This window comes from Trifolium pratense, linkage group LG2 (genome assembly GCF_020283565.1).
Source record: "Trifolium pratense cultivar HEN17-A07 linkage group LG2, ARS_RC_1.1, whole genome shotgun sequence".
NCBI lineage: Eukaryota > Viridiplantae > Streptophyta > Magnoliopsida > Fabales > Fabaceae > Trifolium > Trifolium pratense.
Genome location: NC_060060.1, coordinates 8230650 through 8255654, shown reverse-complemented (window position 1 = coordinate 8255654; position 25005 = coordinate 8230650). Strand labels below are relative to the sequence as shown.

General features: G+C 38.1%; 1 long non-coding RNA gene across 1 annotated transcript; it reads left to right on the top strand.

Moving 5' to 3' along the window:
* Positions 1 to 520: 520 nt before the first annotated feature.
* On the top strand, positions 521 to 23774 carry LOC123905739. The gene is made up of 5 exons (XR_006808486.1): positions 521 to 834; positions 5954 to 6126; positions 22130 to 22184; positions 22806 to 22928; positions 23042 to 23774. It is a non-coding gene; the product is annotated as an uncharacterized LOC123905739 (long non-coding RNA).
* The last annotated feature ends 1231 nt before the right edge of the window (positions 23775 to 25005 follow it).

Sequence of the window (25005 nt, the reverse complement as noted above, 5' to 3'; positions counted from 1 at the left end):
GTCTCATAAAGGGTATAGAATGATTTTGTATTTCACTCTGCAATATTTTTTAAAAATAACAAATTTCATGTTGTCCATCCTACAATTCTGTTTGTCAGATCAAGTTAGTGCGTATCGTGTTCTATTTCTCATCTCTTATCTTATCACTTCAATCATGCTATGAATTGTAAGATAATTTGTTCTTGTTCAAGTTACAGACATGGAACTGATCTCCATAATTTTAAATTCCATCTCGTAAATAAAATTCTTGTTTTTTCCTCTATAATTTCCCTTTAATTACCGACCTTTGACTATAAATTGGACTTCCACTTTTGTGAGCATAATATTGTTCTTGCCTTGGCAACTAGCCAGAAGCGCTTTAGTGCCTCTCTGTGCAAGCTTGTTGAGAAATATGCTGAAATCTTAGCAAGTCAAGGGTTGCTGACCACAGTAATGGAGTATCTAAAACTTTTGGGTTCTGAAGAACTTTCGACATAACTTGTGATATTGAAGGACCGAATTGCACGGTTAAAAAAATAGAGGAAAATTATACAAATTGAACGCTATTTATTAGCATATGACTCTTTAAATGCCACTTCTGGTTGAGGAATACTTCAAGTACTAGCATTTTTGTGTATTTTGTTATAGTGGGATAGCATTAACATTATAATAGCATAGTGAACATCAGTGCGTAGTTATATTTTGCTGTTATTAAACGTGCAACATTATACACCTAACCATATTTCAGGAAGATATTGGCCGGTTTAGAAACACCTAACTACTCAAGTGATTACTTGTTGACCACTCTTTTAAGATTTAACATTGTTTTTAACATTGTTAATAACTAGTAGAGTGGTTATGTAACACCCTCAGCTAACTACCCTTAAAAACGTGATCTTAAAAACTTTTTAAAGATAAGTAGCCGGAGCGCTACTGGAAAACATTTTCAAATAAAACGATCGTGCACATGACACGAAACGTCGCAGCGGAAAACATAACGTAAAGGATTTTCAAAACAATGAACAAGATAGTTCAAAAGATAATTCATTAACATAAAACATAAGTTAAGATGTTCACATCGATATACGACGGAATACAAACGATCCCCGACTCGATGTTACAAAATACCAGAGCACTAATATACATCACAACCAAACTAACTTAACAAAACTATACAAAGGTAGCCTACACTAGCTCCTCACCAAAAGTGCTCCACACCAAAACGATCTACAGCTAAAGCTCGTCGAAAACCACGACCTGAATACCTGAACCCCCAAAGGTCCAGCACATAACAAATAGGTAGAGAGTTAGTAAACATAATCACATACATACGAATATAGAAACGCACCTATATTCAACCTATCACATATTACTAACTCACACACATGCCTCCATAAGCAATACACCAGATAACACATACTCACAAATACACAACCAGATAGTTTCACGTCGTTTCGGACAACACAAAGAACTCACATAACACATAACACATAATTGCACATTTACTCAAATGCGACTAATGCCAAACATTCAATGTCATGCCAACCTAGACACGACTAATGCATGTGGTACCATCTTCTTTATCAAGGAACTTACCATTGATATCCTTCTTTATTGGACAAGTCCAATATCCTTCTTTATCAGACAAGTCTGATATCCCTAAATAATGCATGAATTTATGAATGCCATGCATTTACCAAACATATGGTAATCACTTAGCACGAAGCTACTGCTCACTACATGGATAACATAATCCATTAAACTTCTTTATCAGACAAACTGATATTCTTCTTTATCGGACAACCCGATATACAAAAATACATATACTTCTTTGACATTTTATATAAATGCCATTACACAACACGATTATTAAACATATAATAATTCCAAACCAAAACGAAACCAAATACATGGATACACACACTTTACAAACATCAGCAAAAATTGCTGTCACTGAGGCCTTCGCTAAGCGAGGGCTTAGCGAGACATGGCGAACCATACCCGGAAGTCACCTGCTCATGGCGAGCTTTGGCGAGCTTCAGCGAACCTGTTCGCTGCAGCGAACTCTTGGTCGCTTAGCGAACTACACCAGAAAAATATCTGTTCTTGAGTTTCAATAAGGCGGTTTAACACTTAAATCCATCCAAAATACATCATAACATGTTATAAATGCATAATAAGTGATCAATCATGTATATACCATACATATATACATGTATCAACAATCAAAAACACCAAAACACATCACACATACAAAATCATGTCAATTTCTTGCAAAATAAGCAAAGTTGCATAAACATGCAAAACCATCATCAAACATATACATATTCCCTCCTAGATGTTCATTAAGCATACTAAGATGAAAAGACATGTTTATGATAAAGAAACTTCACCCAAACCCCAAAGAAATTGGATGAGAGAGTTTAGGAATGGAGGCTAGACACCTCCCCTCTCTTGGATCACCCAAGCTTATGCTTAACCACTCTCACCTTAGATTGAATGATGATTCTTGGCCTCTAAATCTCTTCTCCTTGCTCGAGTTCTTCTTCTAGCTCTCCTAGGGTTTGCTCTTGCTTCTAAGCTTACAAACTCTAACTTCTCATGAAAAATGAATTGTGATACTATTCATTGGTTTTGACTTGGTTACTTATACTACTCTCCAATGGTCATGAACCAAGCCCAATAGCCTAAGCCCATTAAGCTTCTATCACACGCCCAAGCCCACTAACACGACAAAGGTTTCGCTCACAAACTTATGTTCGCGATAAATAATAATAGGTCGCGTAAATAAATATTTAACACTAACCCAAAATATAAGCAAATATATAAAATATCGATTTACTAAAAATCGGGTCGTTACAACTCTACCCCCCTTAAAAGAATTTCGCCCTCGAAATTACCTAAGAGATAAAGCGGAGAACGAACCCTCAACGCGGCATCTTCGGTTTCTTGCATACCGGACTCTTGTGACCTTCCTCGCCACAATTGAAACAAAACACTTTCACCCGACAAGCATCGGCCTTGTGCCCAAACTGTCCACAATTGAAACACTTGTCGCTTCTCCTCGGGCTATCATATGACATATGACCCCGCTCTCCACATTTGTAACAACTTCCACTTCCTTGCTTCTTCCTTCCACTTCCATTGCCCTTGTTCTCATACGGCTTACCACGATCCAAACCTTTTCCTTTCCTATCATTCAGAACCTTATAGTAGTTGGTCTTGGCTTTGCTATCTTCATCACAAATCCTTGCCTTGGTCATAAGGGTCGGAAAATCCCTGATTTCAGAAAATCCAATCAAAAGCTTGATATCCGGACGAAGTCCACTCTCGAACTTGACACACTTATCCTCTTCGGCTTCCACCGTGTTGTAGTGTGGACTAAACACACACAAAGCTTCAAACTTAGTCGTATACTCGGCGACCGGTAAATTTCCTTGCTTGAGCTCCATGAACTCGATCACTTTCTTATTCTTCACATCAGCCGGAAAGTACTTCCTTAAAAATTCCCTTTTGAAAGTTTCCCAAACGATAGCAACACCGTCCACTCCTATCCTGAGTCTCACATTCCTCCACCAAACGATTGCCTCCTCTCTAAGGGCATAAGTTCCCAAAGTAGTCTTGTTCTCCTCAGAACAACACATTGCTTCAAAGATGATCTCAACCTCATCTAACCACTTGATAGCCCCCTCCGGGTTATAGCCTCCGGTAAACAGAGTTGGTTTATGCGACATAAACCTTTCCAATCTTTTCTCACTATCCCTTTCCGGGTCATTATCCCTTACCACCAATGTAGTCAAAGCAGTCAAAGCTTGTGCAATCTGAGCGTTGGTCCTAGCAGCAGCCATGATTCCTGAACGAATCACAACTCGACGTTAGAATGTATTAACAGTGTACCCAACACATGCTTCATACAAGAGAAAGAAAATCCTAATGGCTCACATGAACCGACCTGCTCTGATACCAACTATTGTAACACCCTCAGCTAACTACCCTTAAAAACGTGATCTTAAAAACTTTTTAAAGATAAGTAGCCGGAGCGCTACTGGAAAACATTTTCAAATAAAACGATCGTGCACATGACACGAAACGTCGCAGCGGAAAACATAACGTAAAGGATTTTCAAAACAATGAACAAGATAGTTCAAAAGATAATTCATTAACATAAAACATAAGTTAAGATGTTCACATCGATATACGACGGAATACAAACGATCCCCGACTCGATGTTACAAAATACCAGAGCACTAATATACATCACAACCAAACTAACTTAACAAAACTATACAAAGGTAGCCTACACTAGCTCCTCACCAAAAGTGCTCCACACCAAAACGATCTACAGCTAAAGCTCGTCGAAAACCACGACCTGAATACCTGAACCCCCAAAGGTCCAGCACATAACAAATAGGTAGAGAGTTAGTAAACATAATCACATACATACGAATATAGAAACGCACCTATATTCAACCTATCACATATTACTAACTCACACACATGCCTCCATAAGCAATACACCAGATAACACATACTCACAAATACACAACCAGATAGTTTCACGTCGTTTCGGACAACACAAAGAACTCACATAACACATAACACATAATTGCACATTTACTCAAATGCGACTAATGCCAAACATTCAATGTCATGCCAACCTAGACACGACTAATGCATGTGGTACCATCTTCTTTATCAAGGAACTTACCATTGATATCCTTCTTTATTGGACAAGTCCAATATCCTTCTTTATCAGACAAGTCTGATATCCCTAAATAATGCATGAATTTATGAATGCCATGCATTTACCAAACATATGATAATCACTTAGCACGAAGCTACTGCTCACTACATGGATAACATAATCCATTAAACTTCTTTATCAGACAAACTGATATTCTTCTTTATCGGACAACCCGATATACAAAAATACATATACTTCTTTGACATTTTATATAAATGCCATTACACAACACGATTATTAAACATATAATAATTCCAAACCAAAACGAAACCAAATACATGGATACACACACTTTACAAACATCAGCAAAAATTGCTGTCACTAAGGCCTTCGCTAAGCGAGGGCTTAGCGAGACATGGCGAACCATACCCGGAAGTCACCTGCTCATGGCGAGCTTTGGCGAGCTTCAGCGAACCTGTTCGCTGCAGCGAACTCTTGGTCGCTTAGCGAACTACACCAGAAAAATATCTGTTCTTGAGTTTCAATAAGGCGGTTTAACACTTAAATCCATCCAAAATACATCATAACATGTTATAAATGCATAATAAGTGATCAATCATGTATATACCATACATATATACATGTATCAACAATCAAAAACACCAAAACACATCACACATACAAAATCATGTCAATTTCTTGCAAAATAAGCAAAGTTGCATAAACATGCAAAACCATCATCAAACATATACATATTCCCTCCTAGATGTTCATTAAGCATACTAAGATGAAAAGACATGTTTATGATAAAGAAACTTCACCCAAACCCCAAAGAAATTGGATGAGAGAGTTTAGGAATGGAGGCTAGACACCTCCCCTCTCTTGGATCACCCAAGCTTATGCTTAACCACTCTCACCTTAGATTGAATGATGATTCTTGGCCTCTAAATCTCTTCTCCTTGCTCGAGTTCTTCTTCTAGCTCTCCTAGGGTTTGCTCTTGCTTCTAAGCTTACAAACTCTAACTTCTCATGAAAAATGAATTGTGATACTATTCATTGGTTTTGACTTGGTTACTTATACTACTCTCCAATGGTCATGAACCAAGCCCAATAGCCTAAGCCCATTAAGCTTCTATCACACGCCCAAGCCCACTAACACGACAAAGGTTTCGCTCACAAACTTATGTTCGCGATAAATAATAATAGGTCGCGTAAATAAATATTTAACACTAACCCAAAATATAAGCAAATATATAAAATATCGATTTACTAAAAATCGGGTCGTTACAGGTTACTTATTAATCCCGACTGCCTCTTGTTGCTGAATACCCTAGCTCCGACCGTTTCAACTGTTTATCTTGGGGGAGAAACGGTTCTTCTTCTGAAGGTTTTTCTCTTGGTCTCGTTGCTGGTGGATTATTCGATGGAAACATTGATATCTGGAATCCTCTCACTCTGATTCGGTAATTTGATTTTTTTTTTCAATCTTGCGCATTGTTTTTTTCATATTAAGAATTGATGATTTTGTTTAATAGATTGTGAAATGCATTGACTGGAGATATGATTATATATCAGTAATTCGGATTTCGGAGAAGTAGACATGTTTTTCTGACGTTATGAATTGATCTTGGAATTTGCTGAAAATTTTGTTTCATATAGTTCAGTCACTATTTTCACATAATGCTAAATGCTTTGGTGGTTTAAGTCTGGGGAATTTTGGTTCATTTTAATATATACTTTATCTGCTCGTTATTACAATTTGCTTTCTTGATGAATATATCACTATGGTTGGGTCCTGAATTTTACACTTTTGTATGCAGAACTCCACCAATTTTATTTTATGAATTCAATGCCATTTTATCCAGAGTTTTAAGACGCATTTTCCTGTCAATTTTTGTGATTTGATGCAAGTGAAGGATAATCTTGGCTGCCATTTATACATAATCTATGTGTTTGGAAACTGATACGAATTAGAGTGCTTTAATTCGTAAGGGTAGCGGAAGCAAACAACCAATATCGAAGTTAATAGGTACCACCCTTATTAGTCGAATTCTGCTAAGTGTTTTTGGATAGTTTTTGTGTTTTAATGAAACAGCAAGGGATAGGCAATGTTAGACTACACCAATAGTTTAACAAAGAGATTAGCACTCAACACCAATTGAGCTAATCGGATTATTCTCAAGACGACACTTGCAAATAATCTTTCGAAAATGTAGACACAAATTCTATGTTAACTTGAACTGTTCTTTTTTCTCTGTCTCAAAATGACCAGCATACATGGCATATATAGCCGAAATATAGTGCTAAGATTAGCTTATTTAAAACTGGTAATAAAGTACAGCATAAAAGGTAATTACACTAGTAATAAAATGACATTATTCTATCAGCTATGTAACTCCTTTTCCAATGACTGGCTGGGAGGAATTTAAGGTCTTGAATTGTCTTTAGTGCTCCTTATTTTGCTTCTTTGTAACTGATCAGAATAGGATTCAAATGGCTGATATTATTTGTCTTAACTTGGTGATTTTAAAATGACTAAAATAGCCAAGTAATTAAACTCAGCCCTGGATGATGGCTAGCAAAGGACCTCACGCCATTAACTCCTTGATGATTGTCACGTGTGTTGATTTCAAGTTCTTCTTTATCAATTTTCGCATCATCCCATCCCCCTTTGAAAGGAATTGACCTCAATTCTTGAATACCATCATCATCCAAATATGGTGAGAGATCTCCAACATTGAAAATAGCATGTACTCCATATTCTCCGGGCAACTCAATCTTGTATGCATTGTCATTGATCTTTGATATAACCTTGAAGGGACCATCAACTCTAGGCATGAGCTTATTCTTTCTCTTGCTTGGGAATCTCTCTTTTCTCAAATGGACCCATACAAGATCACCTTCGTTGAACAACTTAGGCTTCTTAGTCTTAGACCTTTGCTTGTAGGCTTCATTTACAGCCTTGATTCTTTCTCGCACTTGCTCATGTAGTTTCATCATTGAATTGAATTTGGCCTCGGCATCTGGATGAACTAATTCCTCCTTTGGCATAGCCATCAGATCCAATGGCAAGTAAGGATTCACACCATAAACAACTTCAAAAGGAGAATGGTTAGTAGCATATGTAGGGGATCGATTGTAGGCAAACTCGGCATGAGCTAACTTCAAGTCCCAATCCTTTTGAGTTTTATTAACCAAGCCACGCAGCAAAGTACCAAGAGTTCTATTAGTCACCTCTGTTTGCCCATCGGTTTGAGGGTGATGGGAAGTACTAAACAGCAACTTAGTACCCAATTTCCTCCATAATGTATTCCCAAAATAACTCAAAAACTTTGAATCACGATCGGAAACAATAGTTTTAGGAACTCCATGTAAGCGTACAATCTCACGAAAGTACAAATCAGCAACGTTACTAGCATCATCTGTTTTGTGACAAGCTACAAAGTGTGCCATCTTTGAAAACCTATCAACAACAACCATAATAGCATCCTTACTTCGCTGTGTGCGGGGCAAAGCCACAATGAAATCCATGCTTACGTCCATCCAAGGACCACTAGGTGTTGGTAATGGAGTATATGCTCCTGGTTTGAAAGAACTCTTTGCCATATGACAAGTAACACACTTGCTAATGTCCTTTTGCACATCTCCTAACATCTTTGGCCAATGAAAGTGTTCTTTTAAAATCTCCAGTGTTTTTGTAATGCCAAAGTGACCAGCCAAACCCCCACCATGAGCCTCACGAACTAGCAACTCACGAATGGAATGCCTTGGGATGCAAAGCCGATTCTCTTTGAACAAAAATCCACCCTGCATTATGTACTTTCCAAATGCTCTATTTTCACAGTTAGAGTATATCTCACCAAAATCTACATCCTCTTTATAATAGTCTTTCAAAGTCTCAAAACCAAGTAAGCGAGTTTCGAGAATTGAAATCAAAGCATACCTCCTTGAAAGTGCATCAGCCACCACGTTACTCTTACCATCTTTGTATTTTGAAGAGAAATTAAAAGATTGAAGAAATTCAACCCATTTAGCATGCCTTGGACTCAACTTTTGTTTTCCGTTGATATACTTTAAAGACTCGTGATCTGAATGCAATACAAAGTGGTTAGAACGCAAATAATGACTCCAATGATCAAGAGCTCTTACAATGGCATAGAACTCCTTGTCATAGGTGCAATAGTTCAATCGAGCTCCCCCAAGTTTCTCTGAGAAATAAGCTATAGGCCTTTTGTTTTGTATCAAAACAGCTCCAATGCCAACCCCACTAGCATCACATTCAACCTCAAATGGTTGAGTGAAGTCGGGCAAAGCTAAAACAGGAGCTTCACAAAGCTTTAACTTAATCAATTCAAAAGCCTTTTATGCTTGCTCATTCCACACAAACGCACCCTTCTTCAAACATTCAGTAATAGGACTTGTTATAGTGCTGAAATTCTGGATAAAGCGTCGATAAAATGATGCAAGACCATGGAAAGATCTCACCTCCGAAACTGTTGTAGGACTTGGCCTTGTTTTGATAGCATCCACCTTTGTTTGATCAACCGATACTCCATCTTTAGACACAACATATCCAAGGAACACCACACTTTCAACCAAGAAATCACACTTCTCTTTCTTCCCATAGAGTTTTTGTGCTCTTAGGGTTTCAAAGATTTGTTTTAAATGAGTGAAATGCTCCTCATTAGACCTTCTATACACCAAGATATCATCAAGATAAACAACAACAAACTTACCCAAAAAGGGCTTGAGTACTTCGTTCATGAGCCTCATGAAGGTGCTAGGTGCATTCGTGAGTCCAAATGGCATAACCAGCCATTCATATAGACCATGCTTGGTCTTGAACGCCGTCTTCCATTCATCACCTTCACGCATTCTGATTTGGTGATACCCACTCCTTAGATCGATTTTTGAGAATATAACCGACCCATGTAACTCATCATGCATATCATCTAATCTTGGAATGGGAAAGCGATATTTGATGGTTATGTTGTTCACCGCCCTACTATCGATACACATTCTCCATGAACCATCCTTCTTAGGAACCAGCAACGTCGGGACAGCACAAGGACTCATTGATTCACGCACATAACCCATGCGGATCAATTCTTCAATTTGCCGTTGCAACTCTTTTGTCTCCTCCGGATTACACCTATGGGCAGCCTTGTTTGGTAATAGAGCTCCCGGAATTAGATCAATTTGATGCTCAATTCCACGAATAGGTGGCAAACCAATTGGTAGTTCAATTGGAAACACATCTTCATACTCACCCAAGACAGCCTCCAATTGTTGTTTAAGAGGAGTTTCGATATCATCCTGTTTAGCATTCTTTGCAACCAACATGTAAACTAATTCACCATTATCAATAGCATTTTTCACTTCATTTTCAGTAGCAAACATAGTGAGGCTAGGCCTTTTACCTCTTTTTGTAGTCATGGAACGGACTTCACTTGATGCCATAGGTTTCAGCACAATCCTCTTGCCTTTGTAGTTCAATTCATGCTCATTTGATCTTCCTCTATGCGTCACATCTCTATCAGATTGCCAAGGACGTCCCAAAAGTATATGACTCGCATCCATAGGCACAACAATCACACAAGATCTCATCAACATAAGACCCCATGGTTAACCCCACACGAGTCTGTCTTGTAAATTTTATACTACTCCCATTGTCCAACCAATGTAGTGCATAAGGTCTAGGATGTTTTGTTGTGAGTAATCCTAATTTAGACACCATTTCAGTTGAAGCTGCATTGGTACAACTACCTCCATCCACAATGACACTACACCATTTATCCTACACTTGGCACTTAGTGTAGAAGATTTGATTCCTTTGACCCCCATCCAAGGGTACAGTTTTAGCTTGTAAATTTCTAAGCATCAAAGTATCATAGATGGGAGGTCCATATTCTTCTACCTCATCGTCGACATCTTCGACAATTTCAGGTCCATCCATGTCAACATATTGCCACCAGATTCTTCCTCTTCCTTAACCAACTCATCACACATGCTAACCGCTTCTCTGAGGGTCACAACTCGTTGATTAGGACAAGCTCTAGCAAAGTGTCCAAAGCCTTGACACTTAAAACACCTAACCTTCGACAGGCTAGTCTCTTTGGGTGCAGCACTAGACTGTTTAGGAGTAGGCTCACCCTGTTTTGGTTGAGTCATATTTGGTTTAGTGCTAGGGGCTGCATTTACACTACCCGACACACCTCCCTTGGACCAAACACTTGAACCCCCAGCATTATATCTGCTCTTATTTTGATTTTCAATTTTTAAGCACAAGGTGCTCAAAGTGTTGAAGTCAGTATAATTACATAGCTCAACAGCAAATGCTATGTTCTTATTCAGACCACGAAGAAAACGGCTCATTCTTTGCTCTTCATTTTCTTCCAACTCACCCATTAAGCATAGGTTTTCGAATTCATCAATGTACTCAGCAACACTCATTTTGCCTTGTACTAAATCTGAAATCTTCTTATACAAGTTCAATCTGTGGTTCGATGGCACATATCTTTTGCGCAACTTTCTTTTCAAGGACTCCCAAGAACTGATTTTCTCCTTCCTATCTCATATTCTTCGAGCCTTCAAGCCCTCATACCACAACGATGCACTTTTGCTAGGTTTCAGAATAGCTTACTTACAACGCTTCTCATCGTCAAGATCCTTGAAGTCAAACATTCTATCGATCTTGCGCTCCCATTCCAAATAAACCTCTGGGTCTGCACTGCCATTGAATTCAGGTAGCTCGGTGATTTTTAATTCATCCACGTTTGGACGTGGTTCACCCCTTCTAGGCCTCCATCGTTCATCTTCCAAATTGACGCTCTTTAAGGCTTCACGCAATCTGTCCATGAAATCATCGCTGTTGAAATCCACCATTGTCACGAAACAAGGATTCAGAGCCGAAACTCTGATACCACCAATGATACGAATTAGAGTGCTTTAATTCGTAAGGGTAGCGTGAAATTCTGGTATCACTAGAATGATGTTGCCTAAGTTGTCCCAACAACTACTTTGTGAATAATGTTGTTTTCTATTGTTGGCACATCTTTATATAACATATAAAAACTGACAGAGAATAAATAAATGACACAAGTAATTGTTAACCCAGTTCAGCCAACTGCCTACTCTGGGGGATACCAATCCAGGAAGGAAATCCACTAATAGCTCTAGTTACTAAGACCTCCAGCAAACCCTAGGATTTACGCCTTAAACTAAGACCTCCAGCAAACCCTTGGTTTACGCCTTATAACCTCGACACTACTCATGCAACTTCTGCCTAGGAACTCCTAGACATGAGATCCCATCTCACTTCCACTCACACAACACAACCTGTGTTGATTATACAATGTTGGGAATGATGTGGCGACAACTTGCCAAGACAACACTTCACTTTTGCTTAAAAGCTTCAAGTGAATCACACACGGTAAACTCCGTACTTCAAAGCTTAGGAGTCACCTTAAAATAATAAACTTACTTCTTAACTCGTGTTATAGAATCCACAAGCAAGAATTACAATCAAACACTAAAAGACTCAGCAAAGACTCAATATGTGAACTAATATTTTTCAATGAGATGCTTAGTCTTGAGCTTGGTCTTCGTATATATAATGATTAGGCACGCTCCTCTTTCTTCACAAATGCTCAGACGCTCCTTGAGAATCATAAAGGATGATCTGATTCTCTTTTGATCTTCATCAAGAATGTATAGAAACTTTCCAAAAGTGTTTAAGGACTTTATAGGATAATTGTGATCATACCGTTGTACCATTAAGTCTTATCTTATCCTTAAAATGTCTGATCAGATCAAATCTCCATTGAGCGTGCTCTTTAAGTGGATTTCCATAAATAGCAGATGCTCTCATAAATGCGCGAGATTTCTTTGAATAAATATGATGTTGTAACATGTTTTCCAACATCTTGTTAGTATATTTGTTTTAGCAAAATTAAGCCAATTCAAATATCCAACAATCTCCCCCTTTGGCAATTTTTGGCTAAAACAATTTCAGGCCATTACCTTTGAGAGATTAAAGAGCGCAATCCTTCAAATCACCATGGTCACACAAAAGAAGGAATGTTAGAGCATCATTTAAACAAAATTTCACATAGGTGAAAATATATGCATCAGAGGCAGCAGCAGCGGAGTTATCATCAATTAGCCTCGAGCAAAATAAACGTGGTATCAGAGCAAAACATATATCATATGTCATATGTCATCAAAGATGTTGTGACATATGGGAGCACATCTTCTAGCACATGTTCGTCCAATCAGGGCAGCATCCATTCAGTAGCAAACTCCCCCTGACTTCATCAGCTTGTGCATCATCTCAGGGAAAAAAAATAATTTTACTCCCCCTGAATACTTGCTTACTGCTACTTAAAACATGTCATAACAAAAGACACAACAACATGTAGCAGAAACAAACACAAATCAAGTACTACTCCCCCTTTTTAGCCACAAAATGTGCCAAAACAGGAAAGTTAAGTATCCAAAGTGCAGAATTTAAAAGTACAGACCATGCACTCAGAAGGTGCTAAAATCCAGGGCACAAAACAACCCACAAAACAAATAACAAAGTGCAGTAAAACATTAAAACTGATTACAAAATCATTCATCATCACTACTGTCAGAGGCTTCATCCTCATCTGTAGCAGTAGCATAACCTTCATCCTCATCTGCATTGTTTTGATCACCTGTAGCAGCCACATTTGCACTAGCTTTGACAGGTATTTCATCAGCTTCCAATCCTTCAATCATCTTCAAGAACACATTCTTCCTTTCCTCAAGCTCAGCCTGCTGTTTATCTATTTCCTGACATTGAACCTTTAAACCAGCAATAATTTCCCTTCTGGTCATAACACCAGCTCCAGCAATAGATGTTCCAACATGATCAGTAACATTGTGATTACCAAAAAGCTTGTGATGGAAAGTAAAACCAGATTCCCTTTTCTTGGGAGTGTCAGTCACAACCTTAATGTCTGGATATTGGGCCAAGATGATTCCACATAACAACGAGGGAAATGCTATTGGCATCTTTACAGCTGTTGATCTAATATGCTTAATGGTTTGATCAAAAATAAAGGTTCCATAGTCATAATCAAACTTGGTTCCTACAGCATATATAAATCTACCCAGGTTGGTTGCAACATTGGTTGCATGCTTGGTTGGTACCCAATTGGTTGACCCTATCCTATTGAGGATGGCATATTTGACATTCAATTTACTCGTGGGAATCAGCTTCTTTGTAGGCCAGACCTTAACCTTACCACCAGTTATCTCAGCACTCACCACATCATTAGCAACCTCTAATTCAGCCTTAGGTTCTATAGATCTTCCTAAGTAATTATTAATCACAACAGGAGAAAAATTGATACATTTACCTCTGACAAAAACTTTGTGGTAGTCCTTGCTCAGTGGATTATCACATTCTTCAGGGATGTTCACAAGAAATTCTTTCACCAGCAGCTCATAGCAGGGACTGAAATCACAGACTGTCTTCATCAGACCAGCTTCTTTGATGTAGTCAAAGATGTCTTGACATTTGAGAGCATCTTTGGTTAATTCCCTTTCAACAGCCAGTCTCCTCTGGTAGATGTAATCCCATCTCAGTGCAAAGGCAGCACGATGGAATGAAATGTTGTCACAGGGGGCTTCTTCAACACCTTGAGGAGCCTTCTTCACAGTAGCCTTCTTAGGATTGGCAGATGAGATGTTAGCAACATCTTCAGCAACTTCATAGTCTGAGTCACTGGATGACTCCTTCTTTCTCTTCAGTGTCTCCTTCTTCTTGGCAGGAGGGGAAAGAACCTTACTCCAACTTTTTATAGGTCCAACACCTTTTGTTTTCACTCTTGGTGCAGGAGTTTTGCTTGCAGTGGCCACAGCCTTTCCTGTACAGCTTCTCAACCTTTTTGTTATACCACCAGTTGGTTTAACAGCAGTCTTGGTGGTGACATAATCATCAACATCTACTACATCTTTCTCTGTTTCCTTCTCAGCTTCTGCAGGCTTGTCAGCTTCAATCTCTGGTTCTTCTGTGGGAATGGACTGGTTGCTCTCTTCAGATTGAGTGTCCCCTTCATTATCAGAAGTACCCTCATCAGCAGTTCCTGTTTCTTCATCTGTGGACTCAGATGTTGTGGCAGTTGTCTCAACATCCTTTTCAGCAACAGTTTCCTTCACAGGTTCTTCCTCAGCAGTTGTAGTTTCAACTTCTTCATTCTTATTCAAGGATGTTTCAACATCCTTCATAACAACTTCTTCAGTAACAGCAGGGGTTGATTTTTCAGCCACCATCTCAGCAATTGTTGGTGATTTCTCAGCAATATTAGGCTCAACCTCTGTAGGAGTGTCTTCCATCTCAGTATCAACAGGCATATTATTCAGATCTCTCTTCTCAGCATCAGACCCCAAATTATCTTGATTAGGGTTACCAGCAATTGAAATAAGTGTTTCAACAACTTCAGACACAGATTTAGGGTTCTGAGATTCTTCTTCAGTTGTTTGCTCGGATGTTTTAACATTAGATTCAAAAACCAGATCAGACATAGAAAGAGGAATTCTAGACTTATAATCCCTTCTCTTCTTCTTAGAACTTCCTTTACCAGATTTATCAATAGAAGGGGAAGTATCGTCACTTACTTTTGGAGCTTTCATCTTTTCAACTGATTTTCCCTTTACCTTCTTCTCAGCAACACTTGATTGAGTTTTGGATTTGGAAGCACGAACAATTGTAACAGGGACGGCGTCTTTGATGATCTTTGATGGTTCGATTTTTGCTTTTGATCGAGTAGAACGGCCGGTAATTGTAGTTTGGGAAGATTCAGACATGTTTGGATGATGATTTTTGAGGTTTAGGAAGTTGAATGGATGAAAGTTGAGGTTGGAAGTGGAAGAATAGGGTTCACGGTAGAAAATTAGGATTTTAATGAAAGTGCATTGATTGCGTGTACAGACATATTTAAGGGAAGTTTGTAATGATTTCCCTAAATTAGCGTGCATTGAATGATGGGAGAGAAAACGGTTTCCTTTTGCACGCCTCAACTGCTGTAACTGCTATGCTTCTTCATGCAGGCAAATTCCCAATTTGCCCCTTAAAAATTCAAATTGATTAGCATCAAGCGCCTTTGTAAAAATGTCAGCTAGCTGTTCACTTGTACCAATGTGCTTGAGTTCCACACAATTTTCTTCAACAAGGTCTCTGATGAAATGATGTCTGATGTCTATGTGTTTGGTTCTTGAGTGTTGAACTGGATTCTTTGATATATTGATTGCACTCAAGTTGTCACAATATAATGTCATGACATCTTGGTCGACATTATATTCTTTCAGCATCTGTTTCATCCACATCAGCTGGGAACAACTGCTTCCTGCAGCTATGTATTCAGCCTCTGCAGTAGACAGAGACACACAATTCTGCTTCTTGCTGAACCATGAGATTAAATTATCACCCAAAAAGAAACATCCTCCTGAGGTACTCTTTCTATCATCAGCACTTCCAGCCCAATCTGCATCACAATACCCTATCAAAGTTGAATTCTTTGTCTGGGAGTACAGAATCCCATAATCACTGGTGCCCTTTATATACTTCAGAATCCTTTTGACTTGGACAAGATGGCTCATCTTTGGCTTGGCTTGATATCTTGCACAAACACCCACAGCAAAGGTGATGTCTGGTCTACTAGCTGTAAGATACAATAGACTGCCAATCATGCTCCTGTATAGGCTTTGATCAACATCAATGCCATTTTCATCTTTGGTTAGCTTTAGATGAGTAGCAGCTGGTGTTCTCTTGTGTGCTGCAGTGTCCATTCCAAACTTTTTGATCATGTTCTTCGCATACTTGCTTTGAGAGACAAATATGGTGTCTTCCATTTGTTTTACTTGCAGACCAAGAAAATATGTCAGCTCACCTACCAAACTCATTTCAAACTCTGATTGCATTTGTTGTATAAAATGTTGCACCATCTTTTCAGACATTCCACCAAATACTATGTCATCAACATAAATCTGGGCAATCATCAGCTTCTCTTCTTGTTCTTTAACAAACAAGGTTTTGTCATGGCCTCCTTTTCTGTATCCTTGACTAACAAGGAAATTTGTCAGCCTCTCATACCAAGCCCTTGGAGCTTGTTTTAATCCATAAAGCGCCTTCTTCAGCTTGTACACATGATCAGGATTAGCAGGATCTACAAAACCTTTTGGCTGCTCCACATAAACTTCTTCATGTAGATACCCATTTAGGAAGGCACTCTTGACATCCATTTGGTACAGCTTAAATTTGAAGATGCATGCTATACCAAGGAGTAGCCTAATAGATTCTAGTCTTGCTACAGGCGCAAATGTTTCATCAAAATCAAGTCCTTCAACCTGAGTGTACCCTTGAGCCACTAACCTTGCCTTGTTTCTTGTTACAACACCATTTTCATCTGACTTGTTCTTGTACACCCATTTTGTGCCTATGACATTAACACCATTGGGTCTAGGAACAAGATCCCACACATCACTTCTTCTAAACTGAGTTAATTCATCTTGCATGGCTTCTATCCAGAACTCATCAGTGAGAGCCTCTTTTACATTTTTAGGCTCAACTTTTGAAACAAAACATGAATTAGTGACCACTTCATTAGTCCTTCTTGTAGCAATTCCTTGGTTAGGATTTCCTATGATGAGATCCTTGGGATGGTTCTTCTGGATTCTTATTGAAGGAACTTTACTTACAGGACGAGGTGTAGAAATGGTTGAATCATCATCTGAATCTGATTCTTTTTCTGCTACAGCTTCTTCAGATGTTGGCAAAGATGTTGCAACATCATCTTCAGTATCAGATGTTTTAGCAGGTGTCAAATCATCTATCACAACATTGATAGATTCTACTATTACCTTAGTTCTCTGGTTGTAAACTCTGTAAGCCCTGCTGTTTGTTGAGTACCCAAGAAACAATCCTTCTTCACTTTTACGATCCATTTTTCTTCTGTGCTCTCTATCAGATAGGATATAGCACTTACTTCCAAACACATGAAAGTGTTTGACAGTTGGTTTTCTGCCTTTCCACAGTTCATATAGTGTAGTAGAAGTTCCAGTTCTGAGTGTGACACGATTGTGAATATAACAGGCAGTATGCATGGCCTCAGCCCAGAATTGATATGGAAGATGTTTTGCATGCAACATCACTCTGGCTGACTCTTGTATTGTCCTGTTCTTCCTCTCAACAACACCATTTTGTTGAGGTGTGATTGGAGCTGAGAATTCATGCTTGATTCCTTCAGAGATGCAGAATTCAAGAAAGCTTGCATTCTCAAACTCTTTACCATGATCACTTCGTATCCTTACAATAGCAGAATTCTTTTCTCTTTGGAGTTGAAGGCAAAGTTCTTTGAATGCATCAAAACTTTCAGATTTGTCTTTTAGGAATTCAATCCATGTGAACCTTGAAAAGTCATCTACCATGACGAACGCGTACCTTTTTCCTCCAAGGCTCTCCACTTGCATAGGCCCCATCAGGTCTATGTGCAGCAATTCTAGTACCCTTGTTGTGGTAAGATGTTGCAACTTTGGATGCGACATCTTTGTCTGCTTCCCTATTTGACATTCTCCACATATACTTCCTTCCTCTATCTTGAGCTTTGGAAGTCCTCTGATAGCCTCTTTAGCTATTGCCTTCTTCATGCCTTTGAGGTGCAGGTGGCCAAGTTTTTGGTGCCACAACTTTACCTCATCTTCTTTGCTAATAAGACATGTTGGTACATCTTCTTCTTTAGGGATCCAGAGATAGCAGTTGTCTCTTGACCTTACTCCTTTCATCAACAGCTCTCCTTGCTCATTTGTAACTAGGCATTCAGCTTTTGTGAAGTTAACTTTCATGCCTTGATCACAAAGTTGGCTTATGCTGATTAGATTTGCTTTAAGACCTTTTACAAGCAGCACATTATCTAGCTTTGGTAAGCCCTGGTTTGCAAGTTTACCAACTCCCTTGATCTCTCCTTTGGCTCCATCTCCAAAGGTCACAAAGCTTGTAGCATATGACTTCAAGTCTTCCAGATAGTGTTCAACACCTGTCATGTGTCTAGAACAGCCACTATCAAAGTACCAGGTTTCTCTTGAAGAAGCTCTCAAGGATGTATGAGCTATTAGACCTGTGATCTTCTTCTTTTCTCTCCATTCCTGTCTTGTTGTAACATTAGGAAAGACAGGAGTATAGAATTCTTGATGAACTCTCCTTGGATATCCGTGCAGCCTATAGCAGAAAGGCCTAATGTGTCCTTTCCTGCCACAATGATGACATGTCCAGTTATAGAACCTGGGCATAGAATGTCCCATCAGATGTTGCGACAATCCTCCTGATACAAACGTGTTGTTGATTGGAGTATGTATAGTGGCATTGTTGAACTTCATCTGTTGCTTTACTCTTTCATGTTCAAAACCAATGGGCTTAGGTTTCCCGTAGTTTTGTCTTTGTAGCATTTCCTCAAAGGCATCAGTACCTTTGGTCATCATTTTAGCCACTTTTGTGACTTGATCCAAGTCAGCATTTAACTTGGTCACTTCTTCACCTTGTTCAGCAACTTTACACAGGAGGTTAGACTTCTCTATTTCCAACTGTTGAATTTGACTACTCTGATCTTCAACCTTAATGTTGAGATTATTAATGTTCATGAGTAAGTCATTTCTCTCAGCTTGCAATTTGCCATTGATCTTCTTTTGTTTCTCCAATGCTTTGCAAACTTCTATACTTCTACTATGAAGATCTTTGTAAGTAGCAGCTAGTTCTTCATAAGTTACCTCCTCATCACATGATTCTGAGTCAGATTCACAGACTCCTGTTAAAGCATTAACATATTTGGCAGATTCTTCCTCCTCTGAATCTGTATCAGACCATGAAACCACAAGACTTTTCTTTTGCCTTTTTAGAAAGGTTGGACATTCAGGTCTGATATGGCCAAAACCTTCACATTCGTGGCATTTCACTCCTCTTTCATCTTCATTTGTCTTTTTCTGAAAGCTGGACTGTTTGTTGTTGTTGAGTCGACCATTTGGCTTGTGCCTTTGATCCACTTTCTTCATCAACTTGTTGAACTGTCTTCCAAGCATAGCCATAGACTCAGCTAAGCTTTCTTCACCTTCAGATTCAATTTGTAAATCATCAGCAGCACTTTTCGAGGCAAAGGCTAGATTCTTATCTTTCTTTTCATTTCTCCTGTTTAGGCCAATTTCATAGGTCTGAAGTGATCCTATGAGTTCATCTAGATTTAGACTTGAAAGATCATGAGCCTCCTCAATAGCTGTCACTTTCATATCAAATCTTTTAGGCAAAGATCTGAGTATTTTTCCAACTAGCTCCTCATCTGAGATAGGTTTTCCAAGTGCATCAAACGAATTTGCAAAGTCAAGCACATTCATCTGAAAGTCATGAATGGTTTCTTCCTCCTTCATTCTGAGATTCTCAAAATTGGTTTTGAGCATCTGAAGTTTAGATAGCTTAACTTTTGATGTTCCTTCATGAGCTTTTCTCAGAATTTCCCAGGCATGCTTAGCAGTAATACATCTCTTAACAAGCCTGAACATGTTTGCATCCACACCATTAAAAATTGCATACAAGGCTTTGGAGTTGCCAAGTGCCAGATCATCCTCATCTTTAGTCCATTCATCATTTGGTTTCTTGACATCAGTTCAGCCAACTGCCTACTCTGGGGGATACCAATCCAGGAAGGAAATCCACTAATAGCTCTAGTTACTAAGACCTCCAGCAAACCCTAGGATTTACGCCTTAAACTAAGACCTCCAGCAAACCCTTGGTTTACGCCTTATAACCTCGACACTACTCATGCAACTTCTGCCTAGGAACTCCTAGACATGAGATCCCATCTCACTTCCACTCACACAACACAACCTGTGTTGATTATACAATGTTGGGAATGATGTGGCGACAACTTGCCAAGACAACACTTCACTTTTGCTTAAAAGCTTCAAGTGAATCACACACGGTAAACTCCGTACTTCAAAGCTTAGGAGTCACCTTAAAATAATAAACTTACTTCTTAACTCGTGTTATAGAATCCACAAGCAAGAATTACAATCAAACACTAAAAGACTCAGCAAAGACTCAATATGTGAACTAATATTTTTCAATGAGATGCTTAGTCTTGAGCTTGGTCTTCGTATATATAATGATTAGGCACGCTCCTCTTTCTTCACAAATGCTCAGACGCTCCTTGAGAATCATAAAGGATGATCTGATTCTCTTTTGATCTTCATCAAGAATGTATAGAAACTTTCCAAAAGTGTTTAAGGACTTTATAGGATAATTGTGATCATACCGTTGTACCATTAAGTCTTATCTTATCCTTAAAATGTCTGATCAGATCAAATCTCCATTGAGCGTGCTCTTTAAGTGGATTTCCATAAATAGCAGATGCTCTCATAAATGCGCGAGATTTCTTTGAATAAATATGATGTTGTAACATGTTTTCCAACATCTTGTTAGTATATTTGTTTTAGCAAAATTAAGCCAATTCAAATATCCAACATAGCGGAAGCAAACAACCAATATCGAAGTTAATAGGTACCACCCTTATTAGTCGAATTCTGCTAAGTGTTTTTGGATAGTTTTTGTGTTTTAATGAAACAGCAAGGGATAGGCAATGTTAGACTACACCAATAGTTTAACAAAGAGATTAGCACTCAACACCAATTGAGCTAATCGGATTATTCTCAAGACGACACTTGCAAATAATCTTTCGAAAATGTAGACACAAATTCTATGTTAACTTGAACTGTTCTTTTTTCTCTGTCTCAAAATGACCAGCATACATGGCATATATAGCCGAAATATAGTGCTAAGATTAGCTTATTTAAAACTGGTAATAAAGTACAGCATAAAAGGTAATTACACTAGTAATAAAATGACATTATTCTATCAGCTATGTAACTCCTTTTCCAATGACTGGCTGGGAGGAATTTAAGGTCTTGAATTGTCTTTAGTGCTCCTTATTTTGCTTCTTTGTAACTGATCAGAATAGGATTCAAATGGCTGATATTATTTGTCTTAACTTGGTGATTTTAAAATGACTAAAATAGCCAAGTAATTAAACTCAGCCCTGGATGATGGCTAGCAAAGGACCCCACGCCATTAACTCCTTGATGATTGTCACGTGTGTTGATTTCAAGTTCTTCTTGATCAATTTTCGCATCAGAAACTCAAAACAAAATTCCCATACTAGAATGGTTGTCAGTTGTCATGAAAATGGAGAAACACAGTAGTTTCTGTTTGAGTAAACAAATTGAGCTTCTTTGCTAGCTTCATGTTTTTCTTTGGTTTGGTTGAAGTTGTTGATAAAATACACCTATAATTCAGTATGTAGGTTCATAGCTTTATTGATCAATGTTTTAATTTTAGTGTCTCATGATACAATTTTCTCAATTACTTTCTGATGATTTTGTTTTTCTGATAAATTTTCTCAGCTCGGAGGAAAATGAAAGTTCTCTCGTTGGACACCTTGTAATGCATAAGGGACCAGTATGTTCTTCTCTGTTTTTATTAGTCTACTTGCTGCAAGTTTTTATTGTCTTCTTTGTTCTCTGGCATATATGTAGTGTTTGCTATTGAAATCATATCTTCGACATTCTTATATTTCAGGTTCGTGGTCCCATCTTTCTTTTTTCTCTTGTACACCTATCAAACCTTTCAAACCTATCATACAGCTCTTTATGAAGAATTACCACTTTGTCCTCCATTACTCTTATTTCCAATTTCCATCTTGCTTACTAGTCTTCATTATATTTCTTAAATAAATTCTCAACTTACTAGTCTCCATAATATATGAAACAAAACATATATTATTACCTTATACGTGATTATAATTTTGGGGATGTTACAATCTACCCCCTTAAAAGAATTTCATTCTTGAAATTCAAGGCTTTCCATCTTATCATCGGGATAATTGCCTATACTCACGTCTAAATTCATCGACTTCACTTCGTTACCTATCATGGTTTGCCGTTGTAAGGCATAAGGGACCGGCATGTTCTTCTCTGTTTTTAGGAGCCTACTTGCTGCAAGTTTATTGTCTTCTTTGTTCTCTGGCATATATGTAGTGTTTGCTATTGAAATCTTATCTTCGACATTCTTATATTTTAGGTTTGTGAACTTGAGTTTAATACAATTGAACCCAATCTTCTTGCATCTGGGGCTGAGGATGGTGAAATTTGCATATGGGATTTGGCCAATCCTTCAGAGCCTACACATTTTCCACCATTAAAGGTCGGAATTTTTTTCCCTCTATGGTGTTTTGTCACCCCCTCTTTTGATGGATTAATATGCTCTTAATCTTCAAATATATTTTTACACATATAGTGTTTATGATCACTGTGCAGGGTAGTGGCTCTGCTTCCCACGGGGAAGTTTCATTCTTATCTTGGAATAGTGAAGTGCAACACATATTAGCATACACTTCATATAATGGGACCACTAGTGAGGAAGCGATTAAATTCAACCTTTATATTTTGTTCTCATTGTTGTATTGTTCATTGGGATGATAATGTTTTTGTTTATTTTTTAAAATATGGTTTTAGTCTCCGGTGGTTTGGGACCTGAAGAAGCAAATGCCAGTAATAAGATAACTCGATCATCTGTTGCCTTTTGGTTTTGAAAACACCTGATATTATATTGCCAAAAAGAACTCACTGTAACCTTGTATATCCTATTTGAACCGACAGCTTTTCAGACTCTGTTAGACGGCGGTGCTCAGCTTTGTAGTTGAATCCTGATGTTGCTACACAACTTGTTTCATCAGATGAAGATGGATATCCTTCTATAAGGGTATAGTCTCTGCGGATTGTCCGTTTATTTTAAAGGTAATGTGTCGGTGTATTCACTTTATATGACCATGTTGGTGCAGCTTTGGAATATGATATGAGGAATATAATGACACCGATAAAGGAGTTTGTGTGGCACACTAGAGGTAAAGTCAGCCATTCATTTATTTATGATTTATTGTATTATGTGTCTGCCTAGTTGACATTATCTATGCTACCTTTTCTTTTTGTTATATTCTTATTCCGCTCCACGAATCCATTGAAAAAACATATGGGAAACAAACGAGTAATTAGTAAAAAAAAATTAAAGTCCGACTGCTGTAGATCCCAATTATGTGTGAATTGTATATGACAAGTGATAGAGAGTGCTAGGAAGCAAAAATACAATATAGAACATGTGTATTTTACATCGGCATGGAGATTTAGCAAAATCTAGATATCTTAGAACGTAGCATAGCTTGGGCATGGTAAAGAGTATGCGATATAATATTTCTCTTATTGATTTTAGCAGTTACTTTAATTATATTATTGCTACCTCTGGTGTTCTCTTCCTTAGTGCTGTATTTTCCGGCTCTTGCTTTTTGATCAAGTATGATGTACTGCAATATTATTGATTGTTCCTGTCAAATTAATGTGAAGATGGATAATATCATGTTTTAAAATGATTTATAGACTTCCTGGATGGTTCTTAATTTTATAGTTCATTTAGACCGTGAAGCTACAGTCTCCATCACTGTTATTAGTTTATCTGACTTTATTTTATTGTTTAAATCTCTGATATAAGGAGTAATTGCAATGTCATGGTGTCCCAAATGATAGCTCTTATTTGCTTACCTATGGCAAAGATAGCCGAACCATATGCTAGGACACTATTTCTTGAGAGGTGGTGTTTGGCTCTTATTTGTTTTATGAAGAATTTCAAAATTGCCAAATTTGGCTAGATTTCGTATTTATAGGACATTTTTTCTGTTGCGACAATTTTCTTTTTTGATTGGGGGTGGGCACAGATTGCCTATGAATTGCCAGCCGGAACTAACTGGAACTTTGATGTGCATTGGTATTCTAAGATACCTGGAGTAATAGCATCTTCCTTTGATGGAAAAATAGGCATATACAATATTAAGGTACATAAATATAATTTTTCCATTAAAGCATCTGTATTTGGAACTCTGGATTCTGGAAGTGAGATTGAAAAACTAGAACGCATTTATATCTTACGCATTTATATCTTTTTTTTTGGGTACATTTTCGGTGCTTATTCTGAATATTGACTTACAGGTAAAAAAGCTGCTGATCAGGTTCAACAATCATATGCAATGTTTGCTTTGCCAAGTTCCTCATCTCAAGAACAATACCATGTGCAACCATCAATGCATGCGTCATCCTTTGCATCTCACAGCCATTCTGACTCATCTATCAATGTCGCTGATTAACCTTTAGATTTTGCACCTAGGAGGACGGGTCTTGTTGGGGACTTAGGAGGTTTGTATGTAAAAAATAGCACGGAAAGGAACAACAATTTT